General features: G+C 39.7%; 1 long non-coding RNA gene across 1 annotated transcript; it reads left to right on the top strand.

The window, feature by feature from the left end:
• Positions 1–4,313: 4,313 nt before the first annotated feature.
• Positions 4,314–8,434, top strand: LOC116569209. The gene is made up of 3 exons (XR_004276926.1): positions 4,314–4,392; positions 7,137–7,146; positions 8,424–8,434. It is a non-coding gene; the product is annotated as an uncharacterized LOC116569209 (long non-coding RNA).
• Positions 8,435–12,914: the final 4,480 nt, after the last annotated feature.

Genomic DNA, 12,914 nt, shown 5'->3' with positions numbered 1-12,914 from the left:
GTCTGTCAAATAAATAAATAAAATCTTTATTAAAAAAAAAAAAGGTTTTTGCAAGGTGGTGAAGCAATTAGAACTCTCATATTTGCTAATAGGATTACAAAGTGGTACAACTACTGTGGAGAATAGTTTGTTAACTTTGTACAAAAAAGCACACAACCATGTCTTACTAGCAATCATCTGTGGAACACAAGGAATAGCACAGAGGACATTCGGGGAAGGAAAGGAAAACTGAAGGCAGGGGAAATCAGAGCGGGAGACGAACCATGAGAGACTATGAACTCTGGGAAAGAGTCTGAGGGTTTCAGAGGGGAGGGCGGTGAGGGGATCGGGGAGCCTCGTGATGAGTATTAGGCAGGGCACGTGTTGCAGTGAGCACTGGGTGTTACATGCAACTAATGAATTGTTGAACACGACATCAAAAACTAATGATGTACTGTATGGTGACTAACATAAAAAAGAAAAGAAAGTATACAACCTACAAAGCCAGTCCTAGATTTTTAACCAAGATAAATGAGAACCTATGCCCATGTAGAGATTTGAATGTTCATTGCATTATCGTCCCCAAATCGTCCCGAAGTGGAAATGTTAATAGGGGAAATGAATAAGCAAGTTGTGATATAACCATACAATGGAGTGAGCTACAGTACAGATATAGTAACAATGTGGTTGAGTTTCAAAAACCTACTAAGGGGAAAGAATGGAGACCCAAAAGGCTACATACTGTAATAATCTACTTATATGAAATGATAGGAAAGGAAGCTCTAATCTATAATTGAAGAAAAGTTGGTGTTTTCTCTGGTTCGGGGTGGGAGATTGAATGCAGATGTACATAAGGAGTTTTTCTGTGTGATGTAAATCTTAATATTGATGGCATGTGCTATAATTGGAAGGTACAAAGAATGATTCTGTCCTAGAACCTTAGTGGGAGAATGGACCTGCCGTTACTTTGATATCGGACTTTTAGTCTCCACAGAAGTGTGAGAGAAATGAATGAATTTCTTTTCACCCACCTAGTTTGTCCCAATTTGTTACAGCAGCTCTGGAAAACTAATACAGTAATCATATATTTAAAAATAGCTCTGGAAGTAACCACAAAAAGAACCCAAACCAGTTAAAATTATTGCCTCTGTGGAGAAGATTTGTGAGGGGGAGAGAAAGAGAAGAGATTTCTCTTGTATCGTTCTTTTTCCTTTCTTTTCTTTCTTTCTTTCTTTTTTTTAACGAAATGATTTATATTTAATACTTACATGTATTACTGAGTTAAACATTTTTAAAAGAACAATTAAGTTGAAAAGTTTCCAGGGTCAAATATAAGTGAGCGATAACTAGGTAGGGAGTTTAGCTGGCTAAAAATCAGGCAGATTGAATCAGAACATAAAGATTTGAACTTCTAATAGGACTGAGTATCCCAAAGGGCAGAATGGCGTGAGCTGATTGGTCTGCTGAAAGAGTCAATAACTAACTTGAATAACTCTCATTTATCTGAAGACTCGATCATTTTGCAATAATAAAAAGAACTTTGACCTCGAAGTATGTGACTAAGTGTATGGTGTATGTGTAACTCTTGTCTCTGAGGATTAAATGAGAGGCCAAAGGTTCTGAAAGGATTTGCTTTCTCCATGATTCAGACCTTTTATGAAGGAAAAGAAAGTACTAGCGATAAGAACAGGTGCCTTGCATTTGAGGAGAGAGAGGGGGAATCACCCCAGTCACTGCTCTTGGTGCCTTTGCTGACTCCAACAAAGCTTGTGGAGACTGCAGCCTCCATTCTACGCGTCTCCTCATTGGTTTGCTCCATCGCAGGATGGTTCCAGCGGTATCAAAAATACCACAAGCCCAAGTCTGTTTCACTTTGATAGACTGACTGATTGATTGATTTAAAGATTTTATTTATTTTTTAGAGGGAGACAGAGAGTGCACAAGCAGGGGGAGCCAGAGAGGGACAGGGACAAGCAGACTCCTCACAGAGCAGGGAGCCAGATGTGGGGCTCGATCCCAGAACCCTGGGATCATTACCTGAGCTGAAGGTGGACGCTTAACCAACCGAGCCACCCAGGCACCCCGTACACTGCTTTACTTTAAACAGGAAGTACATAATCTCCTCCCAAACTCCTACTCCTCATACATCTGTCTGTCTATCTGTCTGTTGAGCTAGCTAGCCACACACCTGCACCACCAGAGATCCCGATTCAATAGGTGTGGGAAGGGGACTAAGATTTTTAAAAAAGACTGTATTAACAAAAAACAACCCACACCTATTTCAAAGTTTAGGAAAGAGACAAACTGATTCTTTGGCTCTGGTTCTAAACCCTAACAAATAACCATGGTCCAGATTTCAAGCTGGTCCTGGTCTACCTGTTCCACAGCTCCGGCCGGCAATGTTGCTTCAGTTCCCTTAACTTCGGAATATCGGCCCATCTCTACACTCCTCACTTTCCCTAGACGTGGTATCAACTGGGTTCTTTGCCTAGAGAGATTGTGTTCTGGCCAGCACAGTTTCCCCTTAGCAAGTAAGAAATTCAAGTAAGAAATTCAATATATGAGATATTGGAGGGGTGGTCTTTTCCCTTGACACTCGTCAAATGATTCTCAGTTTTATTTATTTAAAGTTTCTTTTCTTTTTTCCCCCTTTTCCCATACTGAAATATAGCTCAGAATCATTTTGGCAAAACAGTAATCCGACCCAAGTCTGTCTTCCTTTCCTGATTCTGATTTAATGGACTTCATGTAGCAATGTGGGCTACTTACCCCTGACTGGTGTCAGCACCTGCATTTTACTGGCAAAGATTTCATTGGTCCATGTAGAATTGAGAGAAACAAAAACAACATTCATGAATCAGTTGAGTTTTATTGAAGGAAATAAAAATAATCCCTGGATTGTATAGTGTACGGAATTGTCCTCTGGCATAATTTATAAGGCTATCACATTTACGAGGTAGTTAAAGTGAAGCATTGTGACACAAAATTCCCAAGATTTATTGAAACACAATGTTCCATACTTAAAGCATAACTGAAAATTGTGCATTATGTAGTAAATAGGGCAGAAAAGTACCCCCCAAAACATATTGGAGAAACTGAACTTATCAAAATTGAATCTTTGGTTCTGTGAAAGCCTCTGTTAAGAAAATGAAAAGACAAGGGCACCAGGGTGGCTCAGTTGTGAAGCATCTCCCTTTGGCTCAGGTCATGATCCCAGGGTCCTGGGATGGAGCCCCACAACAGTCTCCCTGCTTGGCGGGAAGCCTGCTTTTCCTTTCCCACTCCCTCTGCTTGTGTTCCTGCTCTCAGTGTCTCTCTTTGCCAAATAAATAAAATCTTTAAAAAAAAAAAAAAAGAAGTGAAAAGACAAGCCACAGATTAGAAGAAAATAGATAGGGTTTGTATCTAGAATATATAAGTTGCTTTTAAAAATCTCTCTTCCCAAGTTCAGCCATCCATTTAGAAAATGGGCAAGACAGGTGCAAATGTTTCACCAAAGACGTTATAAAGATGGCAAGTAAGCACATGAGAAGATGTTCATCGTGAGCCATTAGAGAAATGCATATTAAAACCACCATACAACACCATCACGTTTACCTCTCAGAATAACAAACAGTGACACGGCCAAGCGTTGGAGCATAGTAACAGGATCACTCATTCGTCACCGAGGGGGGTATAACAATGACATAGACACTCAGGAAATAATTTGGCAATTCCTTAAACTAAGTAATGGACTTAACAATACAGTCATCCTTTATATCCCTGGGTATATATCTCAGAGAAATGAAACTTATTTTCACAGATAGATCTGTAGGTGAATGTTCTTGGCAACTCTGATAGCCAACTACTAGAAATTCACTAAATCCCTCCATGGGTGAATGGTTAAACATCCATACCATGTAATACCATGATCAGCAATAAAAAAGACACAGACTATTGATACACACAATAATTTGCATGAACCTCAAGGCAAAAAGCCAACCTCTGAAAGTTACGTACTATATGGTTCTATTTATAAAACATTAGTTAAATGACATAATTCTTGAAAGGGAGACCAGATTAGCAGTTGTCATGGGTTAAGGATGGGGGTGGATGTAGCTATGAAGGAGTAGCACAAGGGAGTTACGTGTTGATGGCACTGTTTCATATCTTGACTGTAGGGATGGAAACACGAACCCACACATGATAAAATGACACAGAAATAAATGCACACATGCACACAAACGAATGTATGTCGAACTGGTAAAATCTAAATAAGCTCTATAATTTGTTCCAGTGTCAACTGCCTGGTTTTCACATTGCACTGAAGTGATAGAAGATGTTAAAGTTGTGGTAAGTGGGGGCGCCTAGGGGGCTCACTGGGTTACGCATCTGCCTTCAGCTCAGGTCATGATCCCAGGGTCCTGGGATCGAGTCTTGCAACCAGCTCCTTGCTCAGTGGGGAACCTGCTGCTTCTTCTGCCTGCTGCTCTCTCTGCTTGTGCTCTGTCTCTGATAAATAAATTAAAAAAAAAAAAAAAAAGGTTGGGGTAGGCTGGGTGACGGGTACACAGAATCTTCCTGTGTCTTTTTTTTTTTTTGTAACTTCTTGTGATTCTGTAATTATTTTAAATAAGAAGTTAAGAAATATTCAAAATAAGAAGTTAAGTAATGTTTGTTTCACAGTTTGAGAAGTCCTTTATAATTCTTGGAAGTTAATGAAACCATATTTAATATGTGTTTACTTTAGACAGTTTGATGATTCAGTACTTTAAAAAAATAATTATTACCTCTGTCACATAATACAATTCCCCCAAAGAAGTGTAAGAGAGTTCAACTGATAGAGATCTTATAATACAGGTCAAATATTTTAGAAAAATTATTACACACACACACACACGCACACACATATATTATATATTTTTTTCTATTCAAAACTTGAAAACTTTTTTTGATTTGGACAGGTTGGTTACCAAATCTCTTCTTGGGGAGTATTATTCTTTATTACGAGATTATATCTTCTCAAGTTTTAAAATTTGTATATATTTTTTGTCTTTTATCTTAATTTAGTTTTTTAAAAAAGTTTTTTTTAAAAAAGTATAGTTGTTTTAGGGATGCCTGGGTGGCTCAGTCGGTTAAGCCACTGCCTTCAGCTCTGGTCATGATCCCAGGTGGGATGGAATCTCATGTGGGGCTCCTTGCTCAGCAGGGAGCCTGCTTCTTTCTCTGCCTCTGCCTGCTTGTGCTTTCTTTCTCTCTCTCTCTGTCTCTCTGTCTGACAAATAAATAAATACATAAAATCTTTAAAAAAAAAAGTATAGTTGTTTTAAAAAGTATAGTTTAAAAAGTATAGTTGTTACTGAAATCTAAAAAGCATACTGTCATACTGCCCTAGTGTATATACAATATAACTCTGTATTAAAATATTTGATTAACATCTTTTCAGAAATTGATCTGTTATAATGAATAGGGCACAGCTGTGTTTATATTTTATTTTTAGGCACATGGAATTCTGTTGAAAGAAAGGATAATAATGTTGGTTTCTGTCACACAGAGAATGTGTTGAAATGGCACACATTTTTCTATTTCTCCTCATGTTTTTGATTAGAATTTCTAAATGCCTGGCTTTTCTTAGCTAAATTGGAAGTGGCTTGAAAAAGTCCAGGCTGGCTGATTTTCTAGCGCTGTCTTGCGTTTCGCTATGGCAAATGGAATTAATTTCTATTCCACAATTAAAATGTCACAGTTCAGAAACTGGTTAAAAAGGAAACACGGGCATGTCCCAAGGAATTCATTGAGCCTAGTTTTCACGGTTTTTATTTTTCATTTGTTCCAAAATGAGAAATTTATGTCTAACTATGGAATTAGGTCTCCTGTTTATGAGAAAGTGTCTCATTCTGAAACTAGCAGGGTGTCATACATTTATTGTAAACTTGTAACTTACTTTTCAAGGAATTCTGCAGTCCCAGAGTCTTGCACACTATAGAGATCTGATCTTCCTCTTCCTATCTCCTACCTGAAAGCATCAGTAATGACCCTAATGGCAGCTTCTGACTTAAAGTTTTCCCTGTAATCCACTTACCAGAAACTACAGCGGCTTCTGGTTCTTCTCAAAGAATGCTATATCCCATAGGCCATCAAACCCACTGATAAATCCACATATTCTTTTGTCCCTCTTACTTAAGGGTTTTCTCTTCTGATTGTTCTGTCTGTGCTAACCTTAGCTTGTTGAGGTTAATGTAGGGCATGAACTCAGCCATAACACCTGGCTTGCAAAAATGTAACACGGAGGCTGCTTGGGGCAAAGGAAGGTTTTGGAGAAGGGCAATGAGGCCCGCGTGACCCCTTTGCCCTTGGAATGCCATAGGCGTTGCCTTCCCGAAACACTCTTAGTTCAAACAGCCACCCTGTGATCTAAGAGCCGTCTGCATGGTCTCTCAGGCTGTGTGTAGTAGAACACGCAGATTAGCATATCTTATCTTTCTGGGAAGCAGATCCTCCTTGTTTTGGTAAGACCCCTGGTCACACATCACAGGCTTGAGAAACAGTGATAAGGATTTGGGATTATCCTGGAGAATCAATAAAAGCCCGAGCAAAGAAGAGCAAACGGTCTTAGTCTCCGAGCATTGGCCGTTTTCCCTTCTCTTCTCTTTCACAGCCAAGTTTGGATTAATCTTTCATCCATCTGTACAGGGATTGCTGGCCATTCCTGGCAGTAACTCAACCAGTTTGCTTGTTTGTTTATTTATTTTGAAAGATTTTATTTATTTATTTGACAGAGAGAGGGCCCAAGGGAACAAGCAGAGGGAGAGGGGGAAGCAGGCTCCCTGCTGAGCAGGAAGTCCAATGCGGGGCTCGATCCCAGGACCCTGAGATCATGACCTGAGCCGAAGGCAGAGGCTTAACCGACTGAGCCACTCAGGCACCCTCAACCAGTATATTTAAAACATGTCAAGTCATCTTGAATACAGAGCAAGAATTACTTACATAATGTACTGAAATGACAAAATTTCTCTTTCATGTTAATATTTCAGGCAACATGCAGATCTACATTTTCACATGTGTCTCTGGCCTAGAAAACAACTTCTAGCTCTAACCTTAAAAAGAAATCTCATAACTTTTTTTTTTAAGTTTTTTTTTCCTAATTACTAACATAGAATATATTATTTGTTTCAGAGGTCCATGTCCGTGATTCATCAGTCTTACACAATTCACAGCACTGACCACAACACATACTCTCCTCAGTGTCTATCACCCAGCCACCTTCTCCCTCCCACCTCCTTCCACTCCAGCAACCCTCAGTTTGTTTCCTTGGATTAAGAATCCTATGGAAGATGTGGTATAGATACACAGTGGAATATTATGCAGCCATCAAGACAAAAATGAAATCTTGCCATTTGCAACAACATGGATGGAACTAAAGGGTATTACGCCAAGCGAAATTAGTCAATCAGAGAAAGACAATTGTCATATGATCTCAGTGACATTAGGAATTTGAGAAACAAGACAGAGGATCATAGGGGAAGAGAGGAAAAAATGAAACAAGATGAAACCCAGAGAGGGAAAAATTGCATAACTTTTAATTATGCTTTCTACTACCATAAATGAACTTTCTTTGTATTTTGTGTTCTGGAGCTGATGGCTATATAATTATGGATTCGCTCAAGGGAACTTGTATTTTTTCCACGCAGTTAAGTGATATGGCCAAAATGCCTTCATATACTCTGCTCAATGTATGTTAGAACCTGGTGCATTTTAGCTGGAAAGTATAGTTATCTGGGAGCTTTGACATATTGTTGGAATCTATTTCGTGACTTAATTCTGGGCTTGAAGTTGTCTTGTGGTCGTGGTAAATGTATGCGATAGACCTGGCAGCATCTATTCCTGGTTCATGAGGACAGGCTGTGAGCAGAAAGAGCAGAACCCTTTCCATTGACCAATCTAGAGACTCAATCACTTTCTGCAAATGCTTGCCAAAGTATGGTGCTTGACCCCAGGGCACAGAACACAGAACAGACGGTGCTTGTACCCCAGTGTTGCATGGGTACTTTTTCTTAATAGTTATGTATTTATGTTTGTGTGTAGTACAGTGCAGGTAAAATTTAAACCCATGATTTCACATCTATTCTTACTTAAGGTGGGTACATTTTATTTAAAGAAAATATGTGAAATAAAATACATAAGACATATAATGTTATGTGAGGGTGCCAAAAATTCTGAAGTATTTTTATTTTGAGTGAGTACATTTTGTGAAATGGTGTTTAAGGTATGGAGAACAGTATTAGTAATAAAATATAAGAAGGGGGCAGAAAAAACCGGGAATGTACGAATATTTATAATAACAGGCAGATGTTTGCTAATTGTTATCCCATTCAAACTTCTCAAAACCTAAGAGGTAGGAATTGTAACCCACAATCTGCGGTGACAAAGCTCAGCTAAGTGGCAGAGCAAGAATTCAAGTACAGGTCTCCCTGCTTCCAGTGCCCATAAATTTTTCTCCTCAAGGTAAGAGAAAATAATGCATGAGGCCAAAGAGGCATTCAGGCAGCTGCATTTCTGGGTCTGATCGAATGGGCTACTAATAAACTGTTGCTTGTCATGTTTCGTTTTTAATGGAGGCAAAGATTGACCAGTTGTACTTTGCTTTACAAGTGCCACAGTTAATACCCTTCATTTGAGTAGAGCTTTTCAAGGAAAAGCTAAAGGCAGATTGCTATATTACTATTATTTTTAAATTAATTTAGCTCATTGGTTCATCAGATCAAATTATCTACAAAAAAGAAAATAGATGTTCATGGATAACATCATTCTAACTTTGTTCTACTTTTTGGAGTAAATAGTTTTCTTTGGAAAAACAACATTGTTCTTTGAACTTAATTATGAGATTTGTACTGGAGAAGGGCTCAACTTAATAATAACTAATCACAGGAAACTGGTAATAAGTAGAAATTCAGATGATGAGGAAACGCGTTATCAATGTAAAAGACAACTCTTTTGAGAAGGGCTGGTTCAAAGCTAATCTTCATTACCTCCCTCGGAACTGAGTCATATATTTCTAGCACAAATGAGTCTTGATTGTCAAGATTTCATTATAGGCAGTATGTGTCAGGGAAAGTGAGCTGTTCTTCTCTCCCAGGTCTCCAACACACATACTTCACACACCCTCACACTCCCACATGCACCATACACACAGCACACACATGCACACACGCACACACACACACAGAGTCATGCCTTAGAAACCTGGGAATAAGGGGCAATAATGTCGCCTATTGAGATTTAAAAGAATCCCTGCTTAAAAGTTCAAAGTTGAGTTCTACTACCTTGTCTTAAAGCCCTGTTTCCAAAATGCCAGAGCAAGATTCAGGAGGGGCACTTAACGAAAATACAGTCTGGGAGCTGCCTCAAATTCTGAAGAGCATTCTAGGGAGGGGCCTGACATCTCTGTGAATCTTGTCTCCCCTTTGAAAGGATGGTTCCCTCCACAGACTTGTCTAACTTGAGGGAGGCGGAGTCTGATTTACCTGAGGCTGGAGAAGCTGTTGTTAGGGAACCCACCTTCACCAGCCCCTCTGAAGGCCCTCTGGGTTCTCCCACCAGGCACAAGGAGACACTGGTCTCTGGCCCAGCTTTGGGGTGAAGGGGCTCTTCTAAACTGGGGACGAGGGCAGAGCCCCCCTACCAGCATTATCTCTGCTTTCCTGGACCATCTGTGGCAACTGGCCCTTGCTGGGAACATCCCAGCACTAAGTTAGCCCCAGGGAAAAGATCTAGACCAGAAGCAGAACTGTGGCTTAGAGGCATCCATGAGCCAGGTTCACGGTGCCTTGTCCTTCCTCTCTGCAGGGCTGCGGGGACAGGGATGGATGGGGAAACCGGACAAGGGCTAAAGTTCTTGCTGGAGCTGCTGCAGCAGCAGGGGTGGGGCCTCTGGGATAAAAGGGTTTGGGGTTTACTTCCTAACCCTGCCCACCCATTCCTTCCCTAATGCCTGAGAGAGAAAGGAGGTGGCGGATAGAGATGTGGCATTCTGATAACGACCTGAGAAAGTAAGATAAACTTCTAGACCTCTATAATAAAATACAAATTTTGATATGCTGGGCTAGAGGAAAGACTGAATATCTTTCTGTTCTCTATATAGAAGATGATATTGAAGAATTGAAGTTGTATGAAGGAGGGATCACAAATGTAGGGAGAATATTAAATGGTGAATTAGGCAGTTAATATTAATAAAAACAGGCATTTTTTGTAGATTCACTGTTTTTCTTTTTAAGATTTAATTTATTCATTTGACAAGAGAGATCACAAGTAGGCAGAGAGGCAGGCAGAGAGAGAGAGAGGGAAGCAGGTTCCCTGCTGAGCAGAGAGCCCGATGCGGAGCTCGATCCCAGGACTCTGGGATCATGACCTGAGCTGAAGGCAGAGGCTTTAACCCCCAGAGCCACCCAGGTGCCCTGTAGATTCACTGTTGATTTTGACATTTATCAACTTCCTAAATTTGTGAATGTTTGTGATTTCTTTTGTCATTCTAACTAGATAATCACTTTTATACCTAATCTTATATTCCACACCCCCCCCACCCCCAGGGATTGCCAAATTATATATAAACTGCAGTACCAACCAAACCTGGATCTATTCATGGAATTATCGAAAAAGAATAATCACACAATCTTTGCCAGATTCCATCAAAGAACTCTTTATCCAGGAAAGATGCTGCCTTGACCAGCTTATGTGAGTTTCCCTGTTGCTTCTCAGAATTACCATGTGTCAAAAGAAGTCTGTGTCTGCCCATCAGAATGAGATTCCATTAAATAACCAAATCATTTTCCACCTTCATCTGGCCACTGCCCAATGACGTGGCTTTCCTGGTAGTTTTCTAAGATGAGAGAATCTGCAGGTCAGTGTAGTGGAGTATGTCATTGTTTGACATTTGCTGTATATTAATTACGTATGTGGTTTATTTATCAGTTCACTGTGAGCTTTGTGAGTGTATGTGTTATTATTTTTTTTAATTTTAAAGATTTTTATTTATTTATTAAAGAGAGAGAAAGAGAGAGAGAGAGAGAGATCACAAATAGCCAAAGAGAGGGGGAAGCAGGTTCCCTTGCCCAGCAGTGAGCCCAATGTGGGAATCGATCTCAGGACCCTGAGATCATGACCTGAGCCAAGGGCAGAGGCTTAACCCACTGAGCCACCCAGGCGGCCCTGAATATGTGTTCTTGGTGGTAAGGTATCCTGGGCCATGAAATCAAATTTCCAAGCTGGGAAAGCTGTTGCAAGGCTGAGCTTGAACGATGGTGTCTATACCTTATAAAGAACTTATTTGCACTTACAAGAATACGCAAAATTCTTGCCATGCCAGTAAAAACTGTTCCTAAACAGAGTTTCAATTTTCTTTTTCCTCTAAATCCTTGTATTTTATGAACGTGGAGAGCCCTTTTGTCAAAGTTATTTCATAACTCAGTTTGTAACTTTAAAATGAAAGTCAATTGTTGTTTTTGTCTTTTGTTCCTTTCCAGAACTTTGAAAGGTACCATTCTTTACAGTTTTCATATGATGTGTAGGAACTATCCCATTGAAATATGTTGCTTTTAACACATGTCACAGACAAACGATATTTCCCCCCCTCAGATTAGGAAAATGTTTCCAGAAAATTCAGATGTAGTCTGAAAATGTGCACGTTTCTTTTCAAAAATAGTACATAAATTTCTACAGTGGTTTTTAGTAAGTGATATGTGCTTGTTCTTCTTTTAAAGTTCATTTGCTGAGTTCAGTTGTTCTGGGGCCTAGAAAATAAAAGACACCTCCTGGATGTTTTTTAATTGAGCTACATCAGCATTAGGAGAGAATGAACTCATAGGGCCTTGTGACCTAATGCAAATGTTACTCCATTTCACAGATGGAAACAGAAATTAGAGAAGGATCACCCAGTATCTTGAGAATCATCTTCTCTGTCCAGTTCCAGTAGGTACACAAGATTCTTCCCCACCTTCCGCCTCTCATACCATCCCTCTGAGTGGGCTCTTGTTAAGCACTAAACCACATTCCAAAATCAGGGAACTGGGACACCCGCTTAAAATTAAAAAAAAGCTGTTAGGAAGCAACATTACTCTTTTATTGTTCTTCTCATTAGGTAATTCAGAGATAAGTCCTAAGAGAGTTTTGGGGTTCAGAATTCCAGAGGTTTGGCTGCGTGGGTTCTATCAAAGCGCCAAAGATGATTAGTTTCTTAGAAAAGATTTTTTAGATAATGATCTATTCTGTCATTTCTTTCTCCGAATTTTATTTCATGTCAGTTTATGAGAGATATTGATGATTGTTATTCTAGAGATGCTGAAGTTTAATGTTTAAGCTCTTTAGTTGGCCAAACTAAATATAATTGCTACTTCACTTGGGATAACATTCTGAAAATCCTAGGCTTTGTCCAAATTTAATAACTTTCGTAGATGCTGTGGTATGCTACCCAGATGCCTCCTTTATGACCCAAGTACTCATTGTCCCATGTGCTGATGGCTCACATCTGAGTACTTCTCGACATTGCTCTCTGCTGAAGGGAGCTACTTCATTGAAGTTTCCAAACTCTCACCAGAGGTAGACCATGTCCAGTGACTGTGGAGGCGGGATCCTGGGACAGTGGGGGCTCAGCTGTATTGCTTCATCCAGCACAACTCTGAAAGGCTGTTCCAAGTTCACAGTACCATGTGGGATCTGGTAATTCATCTGTGGCACTGAAGTTCAACTTCTGCCCAATCCTGCTTCTTTCATTCCCTTAAAGGGAACTTATACCCAGAGCATTTCCCAGTAAGATTACTGCACACACATTTCTCTTCCTTAGTCTTTTCCTCAGGGACTCTCACCTAAAACAATCATATCTCCCATTATTTTTTTTTACTTTGAAATCTGAGTTGCCAATTTAATCAATAGATTTGAGCTTCTGATTTTCTTTACTTTTTTTT

The sequence above is a fragment of the Mustela erminea genome, chromosome 11 (genome assembly GCF_009829155.1).
Source record: "Mustela erminea isolate mMusErm1 chromosome 11, mMusErm1.Pri, whole genome shotgun sequence".
Lineage (NCBI taxonomy): Eukaryota > Metazoa > Chordata > Mammalia > Carnivora > Mustelidae > Mustela > Mustela erminea.
This window is presented reverse-complemented; position numbering and strand designations above follow the sequence as displayed.